The sequence below is a fragment of the Pelodiscus sinensis genome, chromosome 5 (assembly GCF_049634645.1).
Source record: "Pelodiscus sinensis isolate JC-2024 chromosome 5, ASM4963464v1, whole genome shotgun sequence".
Lineage (NCBI taxonomy): Eukaryota > Metazoa > Chordata > Testudines > Trionychidae > Pelodiscus > Pelodiscus sinensis.
The window spans coordinates 16590958-16617664 of record NC_134715.1 but is presented as its reverse complement, the minus strand read 5'-3'; the positions used below and the strand labels follow the sequence as shown (position 1 = coordinate 16617664).

Genomic DNA, 26707 nt, shown 5'->3' with positions numbered 1-26707 from the left:
GGGCCTTGCTTTTCCTGCCACCATTTAACGAAAAGATTAATGATGAAAATTAGTCACTCAAAAATAACATTCCATAGGAACCTACCATTATTCTATAGTGTTTCACAGGAAGTTTCCAATTCTCAGGAAATCTTCTATAGAAAACATAGGGAGAAGACCAAACAGTTGGGAAGAAAACTGAGATGATCCCATACTTTTTCAGATTGTTGGCCATCTAGCACTGAAAAGACTCTTACTAAATTCTATTGGGATTTGGTAATGGACTATAATAACATGTTCCTCTTTTTGACAAGCAAGTCTTGGGTTTTTTTTCCCCATGTCCTAGAGCTACTATAAAACTGTGTTAGCTTTACACTGCATTGTGTTCTGTAATATCACCCATGACTTATCCCTTTCCATGCTATTAACCCCAGTGAAACAGATGTAGCAAATGGGCTCAGACTATTACCTATTATAGGATGAATATAACATTTAAAGGAAAAAAAAGCCTCCTGAGTGCTGTGTGTAACAATGCTCTTCATGCCACCAATGGACTGTAGGAATAATTAGATATTTCTTTTAAGTAAAATTATTTTTAAAATACTGTAATTGGGTTCATCCTTCCTTGGGTACTTTATTGGAGGCTAGATTAGAATTCAGAATGATCTGTTTTGAAATGACTTTCTTGGTGTTTGGAGATACCAACATTTCTCACATGATTTAGTCAATCTCTGTGTAATATTTGGTTAGAAAAAGTTCCTTGGAGATGACCTTTTGAAGGACGTCTGACTGCTGTATTTTTACTGCATTTTCTGATTTCAAATATTAACATGAAGTATTTTTTTAGTTTAAACTTAGGTGTCCATTAGGTGATTAAAGTATAAATTATTATGAAGAGGAAAAATTAGAAAAAAGTTTATAAATAATATATTTTAAAAGATGGTCCTTATGTACCTGCTTCCATCTGCCACTTCTAAGACATAGGTGCAGTGAGCTAATTAAATGTTAATGAAATCTAAATAACATGCTGATCCCAATGCATCAGACAAGAAGAAGTAACTGCATAACAGCTGCTGCAGCTTGACAAAACTGCTTTTGTCAGCACCTGAAGCAATGTCTCAAATCTAGTTTTGGGAAAGCTGGATGAAATAACTGACATTTACTAGTAGCTGATTTCAAAGGACTTGCAATTATTTTTGCTCAAGTAACAGGTGAAGAATCAAAGTCATTTTAATAAGTTAGGAGCTTCAACAAAATTATTTGAAAATACAACAGATATAAGGAAATTCCTCTGTCACTGTATTTATAAAACACTCTTTCTAAACAAGGCAGACATTTGTTTCAAAGGAATTCTTATTTCAATAGTTATATCAGAATTTTAAAAATACCATTAAAATTAATTGTAAGTAGGCAAAAAGCTTCCCTATTGCTCTTTTCATTTATGGATTTGTTGGAAGTATTATGGAGTAGCAATAGCCTCAGTATGGTTGATACTGAATCTAACTTCACATTTAAAGTAAATACCTCCACTTAATACATCCACATTTTTACCATGCACACCAGACAGGAAATAAACTAATTTAATATAGCATATGTTTAAAAGGCAATTTAGTATCAAATACCAAACCCTCACTGTGGTATGCAATGTGATGAAGTGGACTAGGTCCTGAGGGTCCAGCTACATCTGTCTCAGGAAAGGAGCAGAGGAGTTAAGTCCTCCGTACAACCTAGAGAGACCTTGCGAGAAGCAGCCACTCAGGAGAGTCTGCAAAGGGCCAGGCAATGAGTGAGATTCTAGGTAGCAGCCAACCAGGGCACAGGAGGGCACTATAAAAAGGAGCTGAAGAACCAGAGGCAGGCCCTTTCTTGCTAGTGCCATGCAGCTGATGCTCCTGGTTTGCCAGAGGGAACTACAGCACCATGGCCAGCTCAGCACTGACTGGGAGGTTTGGTGCAAGAGACAGTTCTTCGGTAGCTGCTGGGCCTGAACACAGAAGAGACCTGAGCTAAGAGTAAAGCTTTGGTGATGGTTGAGGCCATAAAAAATTCACTCAGGAAACTACAGGCAGTTTCATTAATAGGACATGACTGTGTGTGACTGTTACTCTTAGGGTCCCTAGGTTGGGACCTAGTGAGTGAGCCTGAATCTCCCCTATAGGCCACTGGGGAAGGGGCCTTCAACTGAACAGTGATAACTCCCCAAAAGGTCATCTGAACTAGTTAGTGATCCAGCTGTTGCCAGAATGGCCAGAAAAGATGAAACTATTGCTTATCAGATAATTAACAGGATAGTCGACTAATTGCTCCCTGCCCCTCCCCCCGCTGCCTCTATCAGATAGGGGCAGCAAGGGGGGAGAGAATAGGGAGTACTTCAAAGTGGCAGCGCTGCATGGAGCCCGGGATCAGCTGAGGATTGGGCTCCATGCAGCTAGGGTTGCCAGATCATTTAACCAAAAATACCGAACACCCCCCCCACCCCCCCAAAAAAAAACACTGGGGAAAAAATTCTGGTGAGAAAAAAAAGAGGGAGGCCAAAGTTGTTCAGCAAAAAAAAAAAAAATTAAATTATTTTTTTTAAAAAAAAACAGTGCAGCCCCTTTAAGAAATGCTTTTGAGGCTTTTTGGCCCTAACATGCTGCCGGCAGCCATCCACCATCTTGTCTTCCTGCAAACAGCTCCCCTGCGGAACCAGGTAAGCACCCAATATTTTCGCCTCCTGGCTGGGAAAAAAAAATCAGAAAATACCGGACATTTTAGGTGTCCGGTATTTTCTGAATCTTTTTACCAGACAGGAGGCGAATACACCTGACTGTCTGGGTCAATACCGGACACCTAGCAACCCTACAAGCAGCACTGCTGCTTTGAAATGCCACGGGGAGCCCGACGCTGGTTTCAGCGCTTTTTCCTTTGAAGTGTAGCAACAGCCCTAGGGCTATTGCTGCACTTCAAGGGTGACTAATTGAATAGTCAACGCAAAAATTCACACACACACACACACACACACACACACACACACACACACACTCCCATTAGTTTGAAATAACAAGGTGAGCATCCACACAGCAAGCACGTTATTTCAAAATAATAACCCCTCATTCTATGAAGAATAAAACCTATTTCAAAATTGCTATTTCAAAACAGGGTTAGTGTGGATTCTCTGCTGCAGTTAGTTCAAAATAACTCCTCCCCAGAGTCATTCAAAGTAATTATTCCCCAGTGCTTCGTGGGCCTGCCTCAGATTAATTTTGAGGCTTCCCTGTAGTGTGGACAAAACAGTTATTTTGGGAGTTATTATTTCAAAATAACCTGATATTGTAGACATAGTCTTAGGGGTACGACTACACTGTGGGGGGGGGGGGGGGGAGAAGGGGAGGTTTCGAAGAAGGTATGAAAATTGTGCTCACATTTGCATATCTTCTTCCGATTCTTTTTCCAAAAGAGGATTTTTCCATTTTTGAGGAATAAGGGGGCTTCCAAAAGAGGGTTTTTTCCGATATTTGGCCCTGTGTAGATGCGCCAAATATCAGAAAATCCTCTTCTGGAAAAAGAATCAGAAGAAGATATGCAAATGCGAGTGCAATTTGCATAGCTTCTTCTAATCCCCTCTCCCCCCACACACAGTGTAACCGTACTCTTATAAATTAACAAAACTCAAAGTGTAGAAGCCCCAGAAAAAATTAACACGGATTCAGGGTTTGTAGACAGATGCATGTTTCAAAGAGCTTGCAAATAAGGTTTCATCCTACAAAACAACTAGCATCACATCTAGTACTTGCTACTTCTGACTCACAAGAGCAAGAACTCTAATAGATTGCAAAAATTTGGCATTAATAAAATACAATATACCATGTATTAATAAGTAACACAGGATTTAAAAAAATCATTAAGATCAGAGTTTTAGATATCTGCAACACTTCAAAATAATTCTGTTAAAAGAATCTTTTTCTTTCTTAGGCCATTAACACCTATGTAAACTTTGTTCAAAATGTAATCATGCAAATGTGCTCCCAGCATACACACACACACACACACACACCATGCAGCCTGCTTTCCCCTCCCCCCAACCCACCCAGAGAAGACGGCAGCAAATGGGTCAGGGACACCCCAAACAAACTCTCTCCCAACCCCCGCAGCTCCACCTCACTGCACAGATACCAGCATCTATCCACACCCTTTCCTCAACTTACTCCTGTGCAATCTGCTCCCCCCAACCCACATAGGGTCTAGGATAAAATCCTGCTTCTCAAACTAGCAGGCACCTGCAGTCTAGCTGGGAATTAAGACAGGACAAAGCACAAATGATCCACCCAAATCCCCACCTCATGGCACAAACAAACTCCCCCCAGTCTCCACCTCACCACCTCAGTTTCAAGGAGGCAGCTAGCGCCACTTAGCTGCTACTCAGCAGGATGACGCCCCTCTCCCCGCCAGTCAACTGAGCACCCTGCCTGCATGGGAGCGTTGAACCTCTGAGCAGAAGCTCAGAAAACAGCTGTTCAGTCACATAGCTTACAGGGAACTTAGCCCAGCACCTTCCTTATCACAGGCTCTTCCTATTGGTACCCACTTGCGCTTGCTCGTCCTACATCCTCCGCAGCTCCTTCTGTCTCCTCAGTTCCTCACACACTAAACTAGCTGCAAAGGCATACATTTTAACCTATCTATATGTGCATCTATTGAGCTATTAAGTGAAGAGTAATGATGCTTTAAAAACTGGGGTTAATTCTGTCTGTGTATCTGTTGCTTTTGCTACTGTTTAGCTGCAGGAGTAAACTGTAAATCAGGATCATGCCCTCCCTGTGATTCCAGGGAAGAGCTGCTGGGAGGGTTTGGAGGAGATAGCACTACTTTCAGGGTCCTAGGCAATTGGGCTGTGGAGTCCCCCACTCCAGTAGGGGTTCAGACATAATATCTAGACCTGGATGCCTATATAGGGACCCCAAGTCTAAATTCTGCTTCATCTCAGACTGCCAGGTTCAGCATTCGGATCTCCCCACAGAATGAATGTCTGTGGAGGCTCAACCATTACTTACAAATTTACAGCAACAATACAAAATACTCTTTCTTCCCAGCTAGAATATGGAGGCCCGTGGAAAAGTGTGTTTGAGCCAGCATACTGTCATTCTGGAAACACTAAAGAAAATTTATTTTCTTGCTGTCTTTCTTACAGCTTCAAAAATGAAGAAAACTGCTCGAAAGGCAGTAGGAAACCTTACAATCAATATGCCAGGCACATTCATGCCTTGCAAGTTACACAAAGGAAAATTAAACAGACTGCAATATTACACAGAGACAATGTCAAAATCAATTACAAACTTCAGCTTCTTTGGTGTTCTGATACCATGGGAGTTGTTTCTTCCAAAGGAAATAATGGAAATAATTCATTTATTGTAGACATGGTACATCATTGAGTGTAAAATCATATTATGCTGATTGGGAACACAAGAAATGCCTGTTTTCATGCATATGAGAAGCCTGCACTTGTATGTGTAGGACAGTTTCACGCACTCATATTTCCTGAGTATTTAATTATTTTCTGGCAACTTACTACATTTTGCCAACAAAAACTACTTTCAATCTTGCTGAATGACATCACCCAAACCACCCTAGAATAGTGCTCTAAGATTTTCCATTCATGAGCAGAGTGAATTTTGTCTTGTGCACCAATTTGAGGAAGTGTTTGCTTGTTCAGATGTGTGCCACTGTGGCACACAAGTTATAAACCTCTCCCTTTCCCCCTCTGCTGTCATGTCTCCCACCCTCCACTCACTCCATCTGCTCCCCTGGTGTCTGCTGCTGTCCCTCCACCCCTCACCCTCGTCTGCTGTCCTGGTTCTTGCCCTTCTCACATCCTCAGTCCTCTTGGGACCTGCCCCCTCCCCTCCCCCTCCTCTCTGACCCATGCACCTGCTCGTCCCTTCTCCCCTGTGCCCACCCCCTTCCCATCCTCTCTCCTAACACATCCCTTTACCCACATGCCCTGCCTCTCTCCTATGCCCTCTGGTGCCCATTCATCCCCTCCCTATGTCTGCTCTTCTTCTTCAGCCCCACAATCCCCCTGGCGTCTGCACCTTCCTTTAACCCCTACCTCCCAACTTTCCTCACTGCCCCTGCCTTCCCAACACCTGCCCCCCTCACCCTCTTCCTCCCTGATACCTACCCCCTTACCACCCTCTGCCCCAGCTCCCCTCATGTCCTTCTGTGCCTTCACACATGACTTCATCTGTCCCGCCTTCCTCATGCCCACCCCTCCTTTCAACCCCTCTTCTCTTGACACCCGCTCTGCCCTCCTCCTTCCTAGCCCTCATTGCTCCTCTCCTCTCCTAGCATCAACCTGTCCCCCCTCCTACCTCTACTGACACTTTCCCATTCCCCCCTAGCTCTTTGTGCCCTTTCCCCTCATTGTCTCCTCTTGGCCCCCTGCCATTTGTCTCTCTTCCACCCTGCCCCTTGGTGCCTTCCCCTTTCTTCTTCCTTGGCCCCCTCCTCTCTCCTGAGCACAAGCCCCTTCCTCTCCTCACCCCCACTTTCCCCTTAGTTCTCCCCCTACCCCTTCCCTCACCTTTTGCCTTCCTGATAGCTGCACCCCTCAATCAAATCCTGGTGTGTGGAGCTGGGGGCACGGTGCTATTTTTAGTACCCTGGCCCCGGCCCAGGAACGGCTACACTGCAGCCCACCTCCAGTCCTGCACATGGGGTAGCCACCTGCCTTGACCTAGGGCCATGGTGCTATTTTTAGTACCGGCATCCATGGCCCCAGCTGCTCCCAATGGTGGGACTGTATGGCAGGCAGCTGCCCCATGTGCCAGGACTGAAGCTGGGCTGTGGTGCTAGTTTTAGTACTGTGGACCAAGCTCCAGCTCTTGCAGCTGCCACACAGGCCATGTGGTAGCTGCCCAGCTGCTCCTGTGATGGGGCAGCCACCTGCTATGTGGCCCCATCCCCAGGAGCAGGTGGGGCCACAGTTAAGCAGCTCTGCTGAGGGAGTGGATTGCAATACCTGGTGCATGCAATATCTTTTAAAGCATATGTTTTTGTATTTGTGTAACTGACAAGTGTGGTCATATTTACAAAGACAGTGTAATATATACTATTACTCTAATTTATTAGTAATAAACCAAGTGGGTGTCTACTGTATACTGAATACAGTAGACTTCTGATAATCCAGAACCTATGGAACCTAGGTGGTGCCGGATTATCAGATATGCCGGCCTATCAGGAGGTACTATAAGCTGGTTATAAATATACTGTATACATTATATACTGTATATAAAGTGTTCTTAACCCTTTTTATTATACATACTGTATACAGTATACTGTAATATTTTAGTTTTTTTAAGCCTTTTTTATCCTTTTTTCCTCAGTTCAGCTGCTGCCGCTGTTACCTTGTGACTCATTTTTTGCTGAAGCTCACTCACTAGACTCTTGCCATTTTGATGCCGGACTATCAGGAGTGCCGGTCTATTGGATGCCGGACTATTGGAATTTTACTGTACTATATTTTCGATTTTAATAACCGTGCATTCCTTATCTGGTTGGAGTATTCATTCAGATGAACCCAAGCACTTTATAAACTTTACCAATAAACACAAAATACAGACATAAGGATCACTCACTTCAAACACAGATAAACTATGATTTCCTATAGGGTAAAACACATCAGCCATTCAAAATCACAGTAATTCTGTCAATGCTTCAGGACAGGAGATAAACAATGCTTTGTTTAATTGCAACTACAGGATGAATGTAGGTAGTCAGCATGTAGTAGTCAGGAGGACAGGAAGGCTCTTACAAAATAATGCTACAGGACCATTAATAGTCAAGAGCTTGGTTAACCACAAACAGTCAAGAGCTTGGTTTTATGACTTTTCCAAAACTAACACATAACAGAGAATCCAGACCATGCCATACATTGTTTTACTATTGAATTAGAGGTCGAAGTGCCACCAATACTATGTTTTTTTTTCCTTTAGAGTTTCCTTTTGGTGCTACTTCAATTAAATTCACCTTATCTTTTGAGATTCAATGAGACTGCTGCTTTAGGTGGAATGGTTGTATGCTCTCATTTTCATGAGCCAATTAAACAACTGCTGGCAAAATATAAAATAATATCATTATAAGGACCAGCATCAGTAGCTCAGATGTGGTAGAAGACTAATAAACTTTGCTACGTGACCTACTTATTAATGAAAAACAAGGTCTCCAGTGTTATCATTAGTTATAATGGTGACAGCATCTTCTCAAAGTGTGAAATTCACCACTGTGTAGTCTGAAATACTGCATAACTGAAACAAAGGTTTTGGGCAGGCCTTTCAAATTTCACCCAAAGTAAATTTAGGAACATAGATTTAAATGTATTTAAGGATGTTGGGTATAATGGGAAACAAACACTGTTTATAAGAGTATTTCTTCATGTTCAATATGCCATTGCTGATTTAAGTTCATGTTGCAAGAGAAACTTAATTTTTTTCTCCTATTTTTTGCTCATTTCTTATATGTTTGGTTAAAAGTCAGTACTTACGGGCCTATTTTTCTTTTTTAATCCATAATATGGATTTTTTGTGTGTTCTAGACTGTTTTCATGCCTTTCTTTGTCAAGAGCTGAATTCGCCAGTGCTGATGCGGTAATGGTAAGTGCCCCAATATGGCGTGATCATTATTTAGAAAAAGAGGAAAACTGTTTCTCTTGCCTACTGTTCTGATGATGAGAAAGGTATCTGTTTATTGAATTTCGTAAGGGGACTATAAAATATTATAAAATATCATTGTGACAAAAGTTGCACAAGTACTTACAGAAACTACAATGGAACAAGACAATCCATATATAAGTGCCTCTACAGTTGTCATCTCAAGGCTGATGAAATAATCAACAAAGGCATTTTAATAAATACAAAATAAAAATACTGTAGAACCATAGGCCTTCTCCATGGTTTTGTTTGCTGTCTCTCCCCTTTGTGGCATTTAAATAACTGAACAGCCTGTTATCAAACCACAGAGATGTACAACATTCTTGTTTTTTTCTGCAGTAGTTATCTTAACATTTTCCTTTACCACTAGCTACAACATAAGAATATGAAGGAGAAAACTAAGATGAGAAATATTTAATTCTAACACACTATGAGATTAATAAACCATGGAAATCTGACATTACTGCAGATGCAGTGCTGCATTAATTGCCTTCAGACATAGCTTTAATCACCACATCCCATAAAAGTACAGACACAAGAATTTATTTTATTTTAGACAAAAAGATATGGTGTTCAATTCAGAAGTATTAACATTTCCTGCATGTTGCACATGCCTTACGATAATTAATATTACAAAATTATTATGGGTTCTTCATATTTTTTCTATTAAATTGGTAGGTCAAACGGAATGAGGAGTTTCAACTGTCAATTAAAAAGCAAACTAATTCCCACAAAAAGGTTGCAACATTTAGTGCTTAATTTTTGATAGATAAATAAATATATTACTTAATTAAACTTAGTTAAATACTATTCAATATATTATTAATGCATTTTTCAACCCAAGCTCTCTCTTTTTTTTTTTTTTTAAACAAATATTAAGGCTCACAATTCCTTCTGGGGTACAGTAATTAGACCAATTTTTATTTCCAGGTGAATTGAGTCACAGAGAGCCTTGGTTATTTATGTAAGGTCATATACTAAGTTTAGTTGCACAGTTAAGAATAAGAATCCGAGAGTTCTGACACTAACACTGCTGTTATAATCAGGAAGTAATATTCTGTATTAGTTTGAAAACCTCAGTCATTTACTGATGTACCTAAGTGTTTAGATTTTATTTCTTAGTTGCACACTATTTACTTCTCCACATCTATACAGACCCTCCAACAGTCCACATCCAGCACCACCAGCCCAAATGCCCAACTCTTGTACCCCACTCAACCCAGCACCCAGCACCAACCTACTCCCTCAACGCCCTTCAGCACCTACTCCCCAGCATGCCGAGTTTTGGGAAGTTCAAGTTTTACCCACAGCCACACCCTTACAGTTTCAAGCAGCTCAAGCAGAAAGCAACACCATTCAGGTCTTGCCCCTCTATAGGAGGAGACAATGGGATGGGCAGGGCCAACCTGAGTTGCTTTGCAACCACATGCACTAGGCCATGGTATCACAGTCTGGGGCCCCTTTGAAACAGGGTAGTCAGGGGTAGTCAGACCCTATGTTTTAAGCATCCTATTATATATATTGCCATGAACATTGGATGGAAAGGTTTGTCTCCTTATATTGTAAATTGATAGATTCATTGTATAACTGGTTTTCATTGTTGACTGTTTACAGGAAAAAAAAACCCCTACATGCGTATTGCATCTTTATTCCAAACAGCACCTCTTGGATAAGAGGGGTTAACCATACTCCAGTTGACAGAGCTATTAAGATTCGTGAGCCATCTAATCTTGAATCTGTACATGCTCACATTAGGACTTCTCTTTGTAATCAGCGTATGTGGTTTCTGATCAGGAGTGCTGTTGAATGCAGATGCAGTTTTGTCTTGCCTATTGTATGAATACTGATGAGCAGAAAGCAAAATTGTTGCCATCATGCCTTCTATTCCTAACGTTTCTCGTGACTATAAACCCTACTATATTCTGTTGTCTCAGGGACAAACCATCTGATCACACCTATGTGATGAGCAAATTAATGAGCATTTTAAAGATCTGTCACCCTAGGTGTAGTTGAGCATGTTGCATCACATATTAATCAAGTTTGTGGCTTTGAAACTAGTTTGCAATAGCATCATTCAGCTGCCAGGATTAAGCTATTGTAAAATTATAGCCACAGCCAAAATTTACAAATGAAAAATCTTGACTAGCGTGTCTTTCACTTGCTCCTCTTCCACTCACTGACAAACCATGGACGAAAAAGGATAAAAGCAATACTTACTTCTTTCCCTTGAGTTATGTAGCTAAATATATAGGTACTAATATGCAAAATAACAACAAAAACAAAATCTTCTTGGCTGTGTCTACACTGGCATGAATTTCCAGAAATGCTTACAACGGAATACTATTCAGTTTTCAGTTTTTCCGGAAAAGGAGCGTCTACATTGGCAGGCTGCTTTTCCAGAAAAGCCCTTTTTCCGGAAAAGCGTCCGTGGCCAATGTAGACGCGCTTTTCCGGAAAAGAGCCCCGATCGCCATTTTCGCGATCGGGGCTTTTTTCCGGAAAAGACTACTCGGCTGTCTACACTGGACCTTTTCCGGAACAGTGTTCCGGAATAAGGACTTATGCCCGAGCGGGAGCAGAATAGTTTTTCCGGAATAGCGGCTGATTTTGTACAGTAGAGCGTCATTACTTTTCCGGAAATTCAAGGGCCAGTGTAGACAGCTCGCAGCTTATTCCGGAAAAGCGGCTGATTTTCCGGAATAAGTGGCCCAGTGTAGACACAGCTCTTGTGTAAATGCAAAAACTAAGATTAAAAGTTAAAATAATGATGTGAGGAAATTGAACAAGTAAAAGTTGCTTTCTCAGTGTTAACTTTTCCACATTTCATATTCTAATTTGTTTTATGATTTAAGGGCTAGATCCTGGCAAAGGCTGAGTTTCTCTGACACTGATTCCAAAATTCAGAAGACCCAGGTAGGTTGCCCTATTCACACACAGCCCAATGGAAATCAGTGGGACCCAGCTATTTACTCACATACTGTAAATTTGAAAGACTCAGACTTTAAGAACATCCTTAACCTAAAGCATGTAAGCAGTTCCATTGAAGTCAATTAGGGTATGTCTACACTACAAAGTTAATTCGAACTAACACACGTTAGTTTGAATTAACTTTGATAGGCGCTACACTAGCGATCCACTAGTTCGAACTTAATTCGAACTAGCGGAGGGCTTAATTTGAACTAGGTAAACCTCATTCCACAAGGACTAATGCCTAGTTCAAATTAATAGTTCAAATTAAGGAATTAACCCCCGACCCTGAGCCCTGAGCTTAGAATGGCTGTACTAGGTCAGAATAAAGGTCGATCTAGCCCAGTAGCCTGTCTGTCAACAGCGGCCATCACTAGGTACCCTGGAGGGGATGGACCGAAGACAATGACCAAGCCATTTGTCTCATGCCATCCATCTCCAGCCTTCCACAAACAGAGGCCAGGGACACCCTTTCTACCCCCTGGCTACTACCACTCCATGGACCCAACCTCCATGAATTTATCTAACTTCTCTTTAAACTCTTTTAAAGTTCTAGCCTTCACAGCCTCCTGCAGCAAGGAGTTCCACAGGTTGAATATTTGCTTTGTGAAGAAGAACTTTCTGTTGTTAGTTTGAAGCCTGCTACCCATTCATTTCATTTGGTGTCCTCTAGTCCTTCTATTATGGGAACTAATGAAGAACTTTTCTTTATGCACCCTCTCCACACCACTCATGTTTTTATAAACCTCTATCATATCCCCCCCTCTGTCTCCTCTTTTCTAAGCTGAAAAGTCCCAGTCTCTTTAGCCTCTCTTCATATGGGACCTGTTCCCAACCCCTGATCATTTTAGTTGCCCTCCCCTCTTCCACCCTCTCTCTTCCCCTCTCCCACCTCCTTTTCCCAGTCTCCCCAAGTTTTGTTCAATAAAGAGAGTTTCTATTTTTGAACACACGTGTCCTTTATTTTGTGCATCAGGAAGTGGGGCTAGGGATGGGTAAGTGGAAGGAAGTGAGGGAGGAATGGGGTACGAGCCCCCGATGGGGAGGACTGGGGTGGCTCTGCGGGCTTCTTGGGGTGGAAACTCTCCTGAAGCCCCTTGATTGACCCTCCCTCCGGATGGCAGCCTGTGGCAAGTGCAGCCGGGCTGACGGCCGAGTGCTGTGATGTGCCCAGTGTGGGCACTCAGGGCACTCCAAGCCAGGACTGCTTTGCAAGCGGGGAACCCCTGAGAACTGTTTGTCCGAGGTGAGGGTTGGGTCCCTTTAAGCACAGCCCTCGGCTAGCCTGAGACAGCAGCTCCATGCTCTAAGTCCTAACCTGATGGCCTGCTGGCACTGCTTCCAGCCATCCTTAACCTCAGTTCAGGGTCCACTCACTGTGGACATGCTAGTTCAAATTAGCAAAATGCTAATTCGAACTAGTTTTTAGGTCTAGATGCGCTAATTCGAATTAGCTTAGTTCGAATTAACTAATTCGAATTAACTAAGTTAGTTCGAATTAGTGCTGTAGTGTAGACATACATAAATCACAATCCTTTTGTAACTGAGGGTAATAGAAAAATAATTTTTTTTGTAATACCAGACATTTAACAAGCAGATGACTAATTGTACTCTGAAGAATATTATAAACGTAACAAATGCATTGTTAGGATTCAATTAAATTTATGTAATGTTGTTGGTATCCAATTGCCATATTTTTAGCACAGGAAGAGGGTGAATAATAGAGGATTTGAATATACTCTTAGGTTATGTCTACACTGCGAGTTTTTGTGGCACAACATGTTTAGCATATTTTCTGCCATTTCTTTTTGCACAAGGGGTTTTTGCCACTCTGGACCTGAGGTACCAAATCAGATGTTTAATTTGTCCTGTTCCTCATACCCCTGTGGTTACGCTGCTATTTTTAGTGTGCTGGCTCAGTCAAAGTTAGTGCTCATAGGTCTGCCTATGCTGGAAATTATACATCTAGATATAAGTGAAGACGTATCATAAATGACATTCCATTTGTACATTTTCAGATGTTTTTAGACTTCCCAAAAGGGTGTTGGTTAAGTATAGTTGTGGGCTTCATTGTTATTTGTTTGATTTTTGCTTTAATAGTTATCTATAGGCTAAAAGTAATCAGAGACCATACATTCATTTTGCATAGGTCTTGCAAAGCTGTTAGAATGTTCAACCACTAATGACACAGTTTAGATTACAACTGCTAATGTAGGGGTAAAAGTTTCTGAAGTTCATCCTCTATACAGTCTAGTTCCTCACTTCTTAAAATGCTATTGAAGCAAAAAACACAAAGGGCTTTTCAAGTCATTTAGCTCAGAATATGCCCTTATGTTAACTATTCACATTTAGCTCCTGTTGAATTCTGCTTCACCTCCCTTTGACTGGAACCATTGACCATTTTTCCTTTGAATAAAAGGAAATTGGTCAATGGGAGTTGAAGTCAATAGGTCAAGTCAATGGGAATTGCCCATGCATGTCTGAGGGCAGAGTATGAGCCATTTATGTTTAATTAAAATGAACTGGTCTGAAAGTAAAGTGGATAAAACCTGTCTGAAGCACAATATAGGGAAGAACAGATCTAGCAAAGAAACTGAATAGCAGCACTGCAGGATGGTAAGACAAAAGAGGCATTATATAATGTCTAATGCTGAGTTTCACTTAGGTTGTTAAATGAGTTTATAAATGCATTTTAAAAATCACAGATTTTGGTCCCAACAAATTTATATTTCTGCAACAGTAAGAAAGAATATTGCAGATTGCAACATAAAAAGACAGTATCAGAATGTCCAGATTGTCTTGATCAAAAAAATACCCCCATAAAATAAATATTTCTTCTAATTTTCACTGCTAGCACCCTTTTGATATTTCATCTTATTAACAAGTTAATTGTCTTGCACTGTATGCTGAGTGGTCTGACAATGAATGAATGTATTTTGCAATTCAGCCTATAATTATTTTTTAAGGAAATGCTATAATTAATATTACAGTATGTGTTTGTGCTGAAATATATATAAGCATTACCTCAGTTTCCAGATTAGACTTGAGTGCTCAAGCCTGCAACTGAATTGCTAAGGAGAAGAAGCTTAATATCTTTCTTGAAGATCAGAGGATGGCTTATAGAGAGGTTGTTGTGGATCCCAGTAGTGCAATGAGCTATACTGATGTGATAGTTACACTCTGTCGTGTCTTAAATCAGGAGAAGGAAATTAAATATGTTTTTCTTGATTATAATTTAAAAAAAAAAAATAACCCATGTAATGCAATCTCTTCCTGCAAGTTCCAAGCAAATGTTTTAGAATAAAACTTAAAGAGTTTTTATAACCCTGTGCCACTGCCTGTCTTCAGATCCAAACTGAGGGTACATGTTCACACACTGGTTCACATAGAATTGAATGGACATAAAGACTAATCTGCACACTCAACCCTACTGACAGCACTTCCAGGTTCAATCTAGAGAAGCTTGTAATGTTCTGTGAGTAATGAAGGACTTGAATCATTGTCAATTAAACACATTGTGGCAATTCTACAAACAGCAGATTATCATTGCTGTGGAAGGATTCATCAAAAACTTTAAATATGTTAGTATTTTTATTACAAATCAATTTTTAGCAGAAGTGATGCAATTGTGAAAAAAGTATTGTGCAAAAAATAAAAATTCATTGAAGGTTGATCAAATTCAAACCCTACAAGGTTGAGAAACAACTTTGAAATTTCATGTGAAATATTTCTCTGATTTTTGACTAAGTCTATGGAGTTTTATTGAAGTTCGGAAAAAGCATTTGAGGTGGAGTATGGAGCAGACGTGATTGGGCAGAAGTTGCAACAGGCCCCCTTGTGCTCTCTCTTTTTAAGGGAGTGGAACGGAGAGTTTCCGTTGACATTATCTGTGCTGCTTGCACAGCTTGGATGTTGTTGGAAAATGTGTCTTCATATCTGTGTTGTGTATCAAGTAAAATAATAAATATTCACTGGTTATGTTTTATTCTAGAGAGTAACCATTTCTATTGGTTTATTATTTATTTGTATTTCAGGAGTACCAATGTGACCCATCATCCATGGACCTAGGCTCCATTGTGTTAGGTGCTGTATAAAGAACAAAAAGGTAGTCAGTGTCTCAAAGAGGTTGTTGCTAGGTCAAAGATTCAGTAGCAGTAGGCTTTTATTAGCCACCAATAAAAAAACAGTAATCAGTCATTTAGTCTGTAAAACTGCTGGTGTACTTGAGAGCCTGGCAAGGGTGTGTAGAGGATGCACTTTAACTGAATAATGTCCCATTTTCCATGAACCCCATCCAAAGTGTATTTATTTCACTTGTGTCCATATTTCCATTTCTAAGAAAGAAAATGAAGTGGCATAAAAGCTTTTACAGTAATATTGTCCTTCACTTATTTTGTTGATGGTAGACCTCATGGTTTACTAATAATTTTCCTTTTGTATAGTTCAATTCATGACAACTTATGTCATAAGTGACTGAGGTGGTACATCTGATGTGCTTTGGGATACATTGCGCAGCTGAAATTATTTAAAATATCTTTCCCTAAAGAAACACAAATTATATAATTTCAATTATGGAAGTGAAATGTGATCGGTAGCAAAAAAAAAAAAATAAAAAATAAAAAGGGAGGGGGGAAAACTAGCATCTAGTTTGTATAATTTGTTGATCTTATCTGAGCCTTGGTTTATTAAAATGTATTCCTTTTCCTGTAACTGATCATTGCCAGTGCAAACGTGGAACCTAAAGTCATTTTTAAAAGCTCAGAGAAAATGAAGCTACTAGATAAAGAAACATTATGGTTATGTTACATATTTTATCAATGCACTTATGATATTTGAAGTCTGTGACAGTACTGTGTTAATATTTCCATTTCATGTTGTGAAACATGATAGGAAGAAAATGAACGCAAAAAATATTTGCTTGTCCTGGATCACAGTAGAAGAAAAATATTGTGTTATAATCTTCCCTTTGAGAAATCTGTAGCATTGCTAGCTCCTATTTGTCTGAATTCAGAAATGTGCCAGATGTTAGGAGTGGCCAGGTAAGTCAGTGCTGACATAGTAAAATATAAACATCTTATTAATTTTATGTTTGATTTTTTCTTTGCATAGTACAATGTAAAAGTTCTGTATTGGAAAAGGCAGCTTTCAAAAGCTGTTTGATGCACTCACTGTAGCACAACCAATCAGAATTGATTCTGATGATGTAGCACTTCCAACTAGGGGTCCAGTTACTTGAGTACATTGTGCTTTGATATCCTTTGGGAGAGTTTTGTGGACAGGCCCACTGATGGGAATGCTAGGGGGACAATTGCATAGAATCATAGTATCATAGAGCTGGAACAGACCTCAGGAGGTCATCAAGTCCAGCCCTCTTCCTAAGTCAGGACCAATCCCAAGTAAATTAACCCAGCCAGGGCTTTGTCAAGCCGAGACCTAGAATTGCCCTGGGGCCTGGCAATTCAAAGGGGCTTGGAGCTCCTGGCTCCCTTTGAAATGCCACTGCAGTGCAGCTCCATGCAGCAATGAGGGCTGGGAGGAGAGGCACTGAGTCTGGGTGACAGTAAGAGCTGACTGCTTTTAGCTCTACCCCTTCTGCTGGTGTGGGGCTGCACTGACCCCCTGCATTGACTGTTGACCATGCTCTTTGTGGATAACCAGAAATTTCTTTGCTGTTCATGCAATTTATTAATCAGCTGTTAATTTTCTAAGATGGCTCTGAACTCATAAGATGAATTTTTCTGGCTCTATTGAAAACAAAAACAAAAAAAACCCCAACCACCAGAATCCTCTGTAGTGCTAGCTGAGCAGGTGCTACGAGACTGTTGACTCACTGCTCCCCTTCCTCAATGACACAGTTTAGATTAAAGCCCCTTCCTCAATATGAGAGAGAAAAGTCACTAGGAGGAAGAAGCAGGTAATAGTTGTTTCAGCAGCAAGGAGAGTGGCAGCAGCAGGGATAGAAGGTTGATAGGAACTTCAGGCTTCCTGTCAAGCAACCAGAAAGCTGCAGCTGCCTCTTAGTCCTCAGCTACTTCAAACCACTACCCCATTCTCCCTTAGACCTTTCCTGCCTCCCATAAAACATTTTTCATTTTCTCTTGGGGGTCCTGCCCCCATAAAGCCAGCTATCCTCAACTTTCATCCCAATAAATACAGATCCTCTTCTCTTACATTAATTCTACCACCAACCTAGCTGCCACCCTGCCTCATTTCACTATCCCGTCTGTCCCCGAATTCTCAATTCAGATGTCTAGCCTCAGATTCTGCCAGTCACTGACATTGCTCCCCTGGAGACCCTCACACAAACCCATCTGGCCCAAGCTGCTATCCCCAGCCACCTAACAGGATATCCCCCAAAGCAGCTTCATTTAGCTTCCCTGACACCTCCAATCCCCATACTCCATGTGCCACGCCCACACTTACAACATTTATTCAGCATTCTTCCCTGTCTAGAAACCCTTCTGCATTCAGATATAGCTACTAAATGTGGTACATCTTCATGTCCTATCCTTGCCACAGTTTGGTCACAGTATTTTGATCTTAATATGAAGTTTACCATTAGTTGTATATGTATCTATTATAAAACATCCATGATCCAGCATGAGTTTAGTTAGCCGGAGGCTCACTTATAGGTAAGTTTCGTGGGATCCCATAAAGTTTGTTAATAGCCACCAGTCCTGGTTTCCAGTGTTCTGTACTGTTATTTAGCTCTAATTTAACCCTAAATGTCTTCTACGAGCCTGGTAAGCAATGGAAGTGTTGATAAAGCTGCTAGACAATATTGATATCCAATGGTTCAGCAAATTCTCTTCTTCGGCACTGGTTAGGTCCTGAAGGTGCCAGACTAGAGAGGTTCAACCTGTATAGCTATTCCCATATAGAAAAAACAGTAACATCCCTGGTATATATCACATTTATACTTGAATAACTGGGTTCAGCCTAGGTCTTGTACTAGTACAACAATTTTGTATTTTTTTAATCTCTATCTCACTGATATAGTTTTACTGGTAAAACTTTCTAGTATAAAACCAGCTATACAGAAACTTCTTTCATAATGAGATGGGCAAAGAAAATTGAACTTTTCTATAAAATGACTTTGATAATTTCTTAGTTTACACGCCTGATGGTTAACATGAATATGCCTGCACAGCTTTACTATCAAATTTGTATTTATCACAGAATTGGTTTTAAGATGATTTAACCTTCTGTCATAACTGCTGGGTTTTATGCAGTTCCATGTGTCACACTGAATTCAAATTACTTTAAAAACATGCAAATTAGCTCATTCAGTTCACACATTTTTAGGTGCTTTGTATACAACTATAAATTTCTGCTTAGGGTCAGTACATTCTGGCTCCAAATCATAGTAGGTAGGTAGCCCAGCACGCCTGTGTCCCCATAACCGTCAGATCTTCCTCTGATCTAGATTCTGATCTAGTCCTTTATGTGGTGAGTTCCACATAAACACAAGCAAATACAAGTTTAATGCCTCAAGAATTAGAATTGAATGAGGTGCTTTCAATATTTAACATTATTTTTCTTGGCTTGAGAATATAATATTAAAATAAAAAGATAAAGAATAACATTTTCAAAGGCAAAAAAAAGTTAAGGCCTTGATTCATCAAAACTATTAAGTGTGTGTTTAGCTTTAGGCACATGGTTAAATCCAATTTTGTTCTGCAAAAGCTCTCAACTTTAAGAACATGCTAAAGGTCTTTACCAAAGTAGGGACTAATACAATAGCCAAATTGATCATTTTCCACATTGTTGACCCTACATATTCATTACTGCTGGGGTAAATGCAAATTAGTAACAAGAAGAGAAAGCAAAGAAACTAAAAGTTAAGTAGTAGTATGGATGTTCCACTTCTAGGTGAGATTTATGAGTTCGGGTATGATATCTTGTACATGGTCCTCAGGAGAAAAATTATGCATTCATGTTGCTGTTTCAGTAAACAACTCTCTTTCTGTAATATAGTGGTCCCCAACACGGTGCCCCAAGCGCCATGGTGCCCGCTGGGGCATTTATGTGCATCCACCGAAACATCTGGGCTGGCCCTGCCCCCGGCACATGCATGGTGCTGGCCACGGGCTCAGGGCGCATGGGCGGCCCCTGCCTTGGGCGTGCGGCGCATGTGTGGCCCCACCCCCGGACACCCGGCATGTGAGCGGCCCTGCCCCTGGGTTCCCGGCAGCCACAAAAGGTGGGGGACCACTGCTGTAATATGTACTTTGTTACAGAGATCAAGATCCCTGGCTCTTAAACTAGCAGTAAAGGAGTGGGAATAGCTAAATCCTCTGGAGCACATGCAAAATCACTATAGAGAAGTATTCTAAAGGCTTTTGGTTCAAACATTTTATATTATTTTGCCTTTTTCTTGGAATTATTTCATAGTTTCCTCTATTGAGTAGAACATAATTTTTCTTTGTACACACAAAGTGTCTTCTACTGTTGCAAAAAGTCTTTCTATAACTATGTTTCCATAAAAACAACAAATCGTCTGGTAGCACTTTAAAGACTAACAAAACATGTAGATGGTATCATGAGCTTTTGTGGGCACAGCCCACTTCTTCAGATGACTGAAGTGTTTGAAGTCCAGAACCAAGAATAAATAAGGGGGGGGATTGGAAAGAGGAGGGGAAGAGGACATTGGGTAGATAAGTTTCAAAAGGATAACCAAACTAGTTTGTAACAGGAAAAACTAAAAAAACAACAAATAGTCTATTAGCACCTCAAAGACTAAATACTTACAAAAGGCTGATAAGAACTATTAGTTTGCACTAGGAAAGGAAGAGTATTAACAGCAGATTCTACATAGACATCAAGAATCATTGGCACCTTCATTATTTGATTGGTTGATAATGTGTGAGTATTCCGATATCGCGATTTAGACCATTTGCATGAGAGTTAAACTTGAGACTGAAGTGGAGTTCCAATCCTTCTCTGTGTATTTGGCTTGCGGAATTGGTCTGAAACAAAACAGCAACTTGTAGATCCCTTAATGAGTGTCCAGGGAGGTTCAAGTGTTCCCCAATAGGTTTTCTCAACAGGTTCAGCTATCCCTTTAAAACTTATCTACCCAATGTCCTCTTTCCCACACCTCTAATTTTTTTCTCTCCCTACCCCCTCCTCTTATTTATTCTTGGTTCTGGACTTCCAACACTCTGGTCATCTGAAGAAGTGGGCTGTGCCTACAAAAGCTCATGATAGAAGCACTCTATCTACATGTTTTGTTTATCTTTAAAGAGCTACCAGACTATTTGTTGTTTTTTAAGTTTTTCCTGTTACAGACTAACTCGGCTACCCCTCTGAAGCTTATGTTTCCATAGTAACTGAAACCATTATACTTTATGAATTGAACTGTTGTCTTTGAAGTCAAATCTATTGTTATACTGGGTGTTGCCATGGCTTGGATTCATTGAAATCAGTCAGATCTTCAGCATAATGCAACTTTTTAAAACCTTGGAATGGAAGATATTTAGTGTCATTTTGTTACATACTGCAGTTCGGAGAAATTGACGAATAGTGCAGTATTTAAAAAGACAGAAGTGATGACTAAGTAATATAATATTTGAATATTAAATACAAAAAGTGAATTCCTCCTGCAGTGAAGCTGATGGCAAAATACTCAATTACTTCTCTTGTGCAAGGCTTTCACAATAGAATGTAGTTCCAGAAAGTATGATCGACTCATAGTTCAAGCCTCTAAGCTGCATACATTTAATATTAATCAATTTAATTAGGGCCATCAAGCAATTAAAATTAATCACAGTTAATCATTTGATTAAAATTAATCACAATTAATCTCATAACTAATAACCCTCTTAAAACAATAACAGAATACCATTTATTTAAATGTTTTTGGATGTTTTCTACATCTTCAAATACTGTATATGTATTTCAATTACAAGAGAATACAAGGTGTTTAGTGCTCACTTTATATTATTTTTAATACAAACATCTGCACATAAAAAAGAAATTTCACTCCATCTGTTTGAAGTACTGGAGTTCAATCTCTTTATCGTGAAAGTTGAACTTACAACTGTTGAATTATGTACTTAACAATAAAACAATGAAAACCTTTAGACCCTGGAAGTCCACTCAGCCCCTACTTTTTTGCTAATCACTCAGACAAACCAGCTTGTTTACATTTGCAGGAAATAACGCTGCCCACTTCTTGTTTACAATTCTCCTGAGAGTGAAAACAGTTGTTCTGTATGGCAGTGGTAGCCAGTATAACAAGGTATTTTACATGCCAAATGCACTAAAGACTCATGTGCCCCTTCATGCTTCAACCACCATTCCAGAGGAAAATTATGATGGGTTCTGCTTGATAACAATCCAAAGCAGTGTCGATCAACACATGTTCATTTTTGTCACCTGAGACAGATGCCACCAACAGGTTGATTTTTTAAGGAATTCAGATTCTGTAGTTTCTGCATCAGAGTATTGCTGTTTTGAAACTTCTGACAGCATGTTCCACATTTCATTCCTCTCAGATTTTGTAAAGCACTTCAGATTCATACATTTTGGGTCTAATGCTAAAGTTATTTTTAGAAATCCCAGATTGGCACCTTCTTTGCATTTTGTAAAACCCAGTGTAAAAGTGTTCTCAAACCTAGCAGTGTGGCTACGTCTAGACTGGCATGATTTTCTGCAAATGCTTTTAATGGAAAAGTTTTCCATTAAAAGCAATTTCGGAACAGAGTGTCTAGATTGGCATGGACGCTTTTCCACAAAAGCACTTTTTGCGGAAAAGCGTCCGTGGCCAATCTAGACGCCCTTTTCTGCAAAAAAGCCCCGATCGCCATTTTTGCGATCGGGGCTTTTTTGCGGAAAACAAATCTCAGCTGTTTACACTGGCCCTTTTGCGCAAAAGGGACTTTTGCCTGAACGGGAGCAGCATAGTATTTCCGCAAAAAGCACTGATTTCTTACAGTAGGAAGTCAGTGCTTTTGCGGAAATTTAAGCGACGAGTGTAGACAGCTGGCAAGTTTTTCCGGAAAAACTGCTGATTTTCTGGAGAAACTGGCCAATCTAGTCACAGCCTGTATGTTGGGTCATCATGATAGACTGCCATAACATGGAATATATGGCAGAAATCACAGAAAACCATGGAGCAGAAGATATAACATCCCCTCGTCAAGGAGTTCAGTCACAACCCTGCAGGGCTGAAGTATGTTTCTAGCTTTTGCAGTTTTCCAAAATCCTTATCTGTCAGCACTGATAGATGGTGCTTTTGAAGAGCCACTGTGGATGTGATAGCAGCTTTACTGCAAAGCAGGCACTGAAACATAGCCTACGTGGAGCTCCATTTGGTTGAAATACCGTGTAAAGACGGTGCTTGTTTTTGTCCTTTTGCAGCTTGTTATATTCTTAGTGCTGTACTGTTAGCTGGACTGTGTTTGAAATGGACCAGAAGTTTTCTACATTTTGCCATTTTCAAAACCACTATCACTGAGCCCAACAGCAACGGACCATGACAGACTGCAAGCAACGCACATCACGTGTGCAAAGCACAAGTGACTGGCTGCTGCGACAGTATTACATGCACTGCCAGGACTAACTGTTACCTTTTCCTCAGTATTCCGCTCTTTAGAAACATCCACGAAATGTTCTGGCACATGCTTCAGTCTAATGTCTCTTCAACATGAATTACTGTTACAGCAAATGATTGCAGTGTGCCTGCCACATCAATCAGGTGTGCTCTGACATAGAGACAGCTACGATTGCTGAAAGATGACCAGTGTTCACCAGTCAAAGCAAGAGACAATACATTTTTCAGAAGCTCTAACTGTGTGGTCTTCTCATTCTCATCCACGTCATTTATTAATGAGGCAAATGGTTCCTCAGAAGGGCAAGATATATGACTGACTAGAAAATGCAATTTGAATAATAACTTTTAGCCCTCTGTTATTTACAATGTTGAATGGTCTGCAGTATATTGCTATCCATTTTGCAATAGCTTGGTTAAAGTGCTGTATTTTGTTTGATCCATGGGCTTATAGCGATCCTAAAACTCTGTAATTGTTCTCTGTCGCAGCTGGCTGAATGCATTTGCTAATGGGAGGGGGATTATTTGTAGCACAAGGCTTAGAGGTTTACCATATAGGTGGTACTGCAGACTTGAAGTGCTTCTATGGTATTGAAACTCAGCATTACAATAGCCACAGAACCATCTGGAAGTATTTTAAACCTCAACTTACCATTCAAAAGACCTTAACTGTTGTTGCTTTGCTCCATTAACTTTTTCTGGTATTTTAGCACTCCAGATCATGAAAACACAGTAGAACTGTGTCATTGTCTTGAATAATTCAATACATTCCTCTACAAAATGAATATATTTGTGTCCTATTCAAAAGAGCCCTTTTTCATATCAGAAAATCAGTATTTAAGAGATGAGCAGGGCATGAGATGTACAGGAGAAAGGTGAATTCTTGACACTGCTCCTATTGGGATGGGTTTCTGAGCTCACCGGGTTCACCTTCTGTCCAAAGACAGCCCCATCTTAGAAATTTGGAGGGATGACCCACAATGACGATACATTCCATTTTGGTGAGGACAGATACTTTTTCAAGTATGTCCCGGTCACCCCTACCTTTTTGCCAAAACTGGGCATTTGTCCCTGTTATAAGGCAGAACAGAAGATGGGGGGCAGCTGAAGGCAGGAGTCCCCTGTAGAGTGTCCCCTGGGATATGATCCTCAGCTGTGGAGTTCAGCGTGGGGGGTCAGTCCAGCTGCAGGAGCAAGAAGGAGGTCAGCCTCAGCTGTCGGCAGCAAAGACTCAGGAGGTGAACCCCAGCCATGGGTAGTACAAAGATGGGAAGGTTTAAATCCCAGATGTGGGTGGCACAGGGCTCAGGAGGGGAGATCAGCCTCAACTCCAGGTGCAGGTGGCACAGAACAGGAGGGGAGACTCTGCAATGGGCACTGTGGAGTTAGCCCCCCACTGTGGATGGCTCGGAGTAAGGGGTCAGCCACTAGAAGCCCGGATCATGAGGGTGGCATAGGGCTCAGTGGGTCATCCCTAGCCATGGGCAGCATGGGGCTCAGAGTCAGTTCCAGCTGCAGACATCAAGAAAGTGGGCGGGAGGAGAACCCACCATGGGCACTGTCAAGTTCAGGGATAGCTCAGCCTCAGCTGTGAGCAACATGGGGCTCAGCTCCAGATGCTGGCAGTGGGAGATGGTTCAGCTCCCTCCCCAGGAGGCAGAGAGAGAGTAGCTTGGGTGAACCCTGCAAGGGAGGGGGGAGACCCCCCTACTGTTTTATTTTAAAAATACAGTCACTGAGAAGCGGGTAGGAGAGGGTGTCAGGATCTCTACTTTATATTAAGTAATGAGTTAAGTGTTAACAATTGATAATTCAGTCTGTCATGGCTGAGGGGTTTTTTTCCACTCAAAATGTGAATAAGTGTCAATCTTCACCCCCTTATGAAATGAACATTTCTGAGGTCCAGTAAAGATGAAAAAATAAACCCCCATTTTCATCCCCATTATCATGATTCTAACGTGTGTATAATGGAGGCATTGACCAGGGGCCCTGCTACATTACATGATGACTAGGCATTGTCCACTCTCCCAGCACGCTTCCCAAATTCCAAAAGACATTCATTTTAATCTTAAAATTATTTACATTCCACATAGATTTGGAGTAGTTTTTATTCACCTCTTCAGCTGGAATACAATTAGACTAATACTAAGTGCTTTTGACAAACCCTCCCCTAACATCCCAATTCTATGATTTCTTTCAGCTGGCTTGCCTAATTTCTCCAGCACGTAGACAGCTCAGAAAAAAGACAGCCTGTGGTCCATCAAGCTTTGTAACTTTGTCAACCTGCTTGCAGGAAATAGCATTCGAGCACAAATAAATGTATGTGCGTGCGCACACATACACGCACACACAACCCTTATGCCTATGGACTTAAGTAACCAAATGTTATCAGTTCTACACAGAAAGAAGCAGCCTAGATGTAAACATTGGCCTGTCTTTTCACTGAGACATTTATCAAGGCTAAACACAAGTTGCTGATGTGGGCTGCTGGGATAATGCTTTAAATCTGTATTATTAACGAGTGGAAATATTTGCAAAACATGTTGAAACTGACTTTATGAAGACTGTAGCAGTCGGGAATACGTTTGGAGTAGGATGTTGCTTTTGTTGCATATTGTTGTATGATAACAAATAAAGTAGAACTTAGAGTCTGCAAAGCAAAATAATTTGCATGGATCCTTTGAGTCAAATCCTACTACCCACACAAAGCCCAAGTAAATGGGTTTGGTGCTGGAAGTTTCTAAAATATTCATGAGTGATAGCATGGAAATGAGATGCTGAATCTTTCTTTACAAGCATCGGTGAAGCTGCTCTAAGGTGCCTAATGCAGCTGCTACTGTTGCAGAAAATTTGGGCCAGTAAATATGCTTAGTGATGAATACATCCCCATTCCCACCCTAACCTGGGATTACCCATTCCCCTACGTTGTAGAGGAGACATCCAAGTAATCTCGATCTCCAAGCAGACACACTGCCTCCTGGCCATCCTGTGAAGTGAGTGGACAGGCAGAGATACTGTTGATGTCTTCCTCGTAATGCAAGCGAACAGAGCTCAGCCAGTGGAGAGAGGAATGCAAGCTGTGCCAGGTAAAGGGCTGGTATAGCTTACCTTCCCCTCTAGAACAAAACAGAAGCAGGGACTAAGGTGTGACTGAGACCACATATTATTCCTTAGTGAGGGCAGATTGCAAGATTCCAATCAAAACCCTTCATATGTGGTGCGACAATAAACGTTGCACATGTTTATTTTGACATAGTTACTGGTTACTGTAATCTTTCTGCAGAAACTTACTTCTGTATTTAATACTTTTCAATGATTTGGCTACTAAAAGAGATTCTGCCTTAGGCTATGTCTACACTGCAGCACTATTTTGGGATGCCAGAGGTATCCTGAAATAGCTATTCCACATCTTTTGAGTGCACTCGTTATTTTGATATATAACTGGCTCAATATTCTGATGTCCCTGTAAACCTCATTCCATGAGGAGCAAAGGATATTTAGGAATAGCAATTTATTTTGA

General features: G+C 40.8%; 1 protein-coding gene and 1 pseudogene across 10 annotated transcripts in view; both read right to left on the bottom strand.

Annotated features, from left to right (window-relative positions):
• CCSER1 (coiled-coil serine rich protein 1) overlaps positions 1-26707 on the bottom strand; it is a 1130035-nt gene that overhangs the window by 782815 nt on the left and 320513 nt on the right. The window lies entirely within an intron of this gene.
• Positions 22484-24140, bottom strand: LOC142829497 (uncharacterized; annotated as a pseudogene).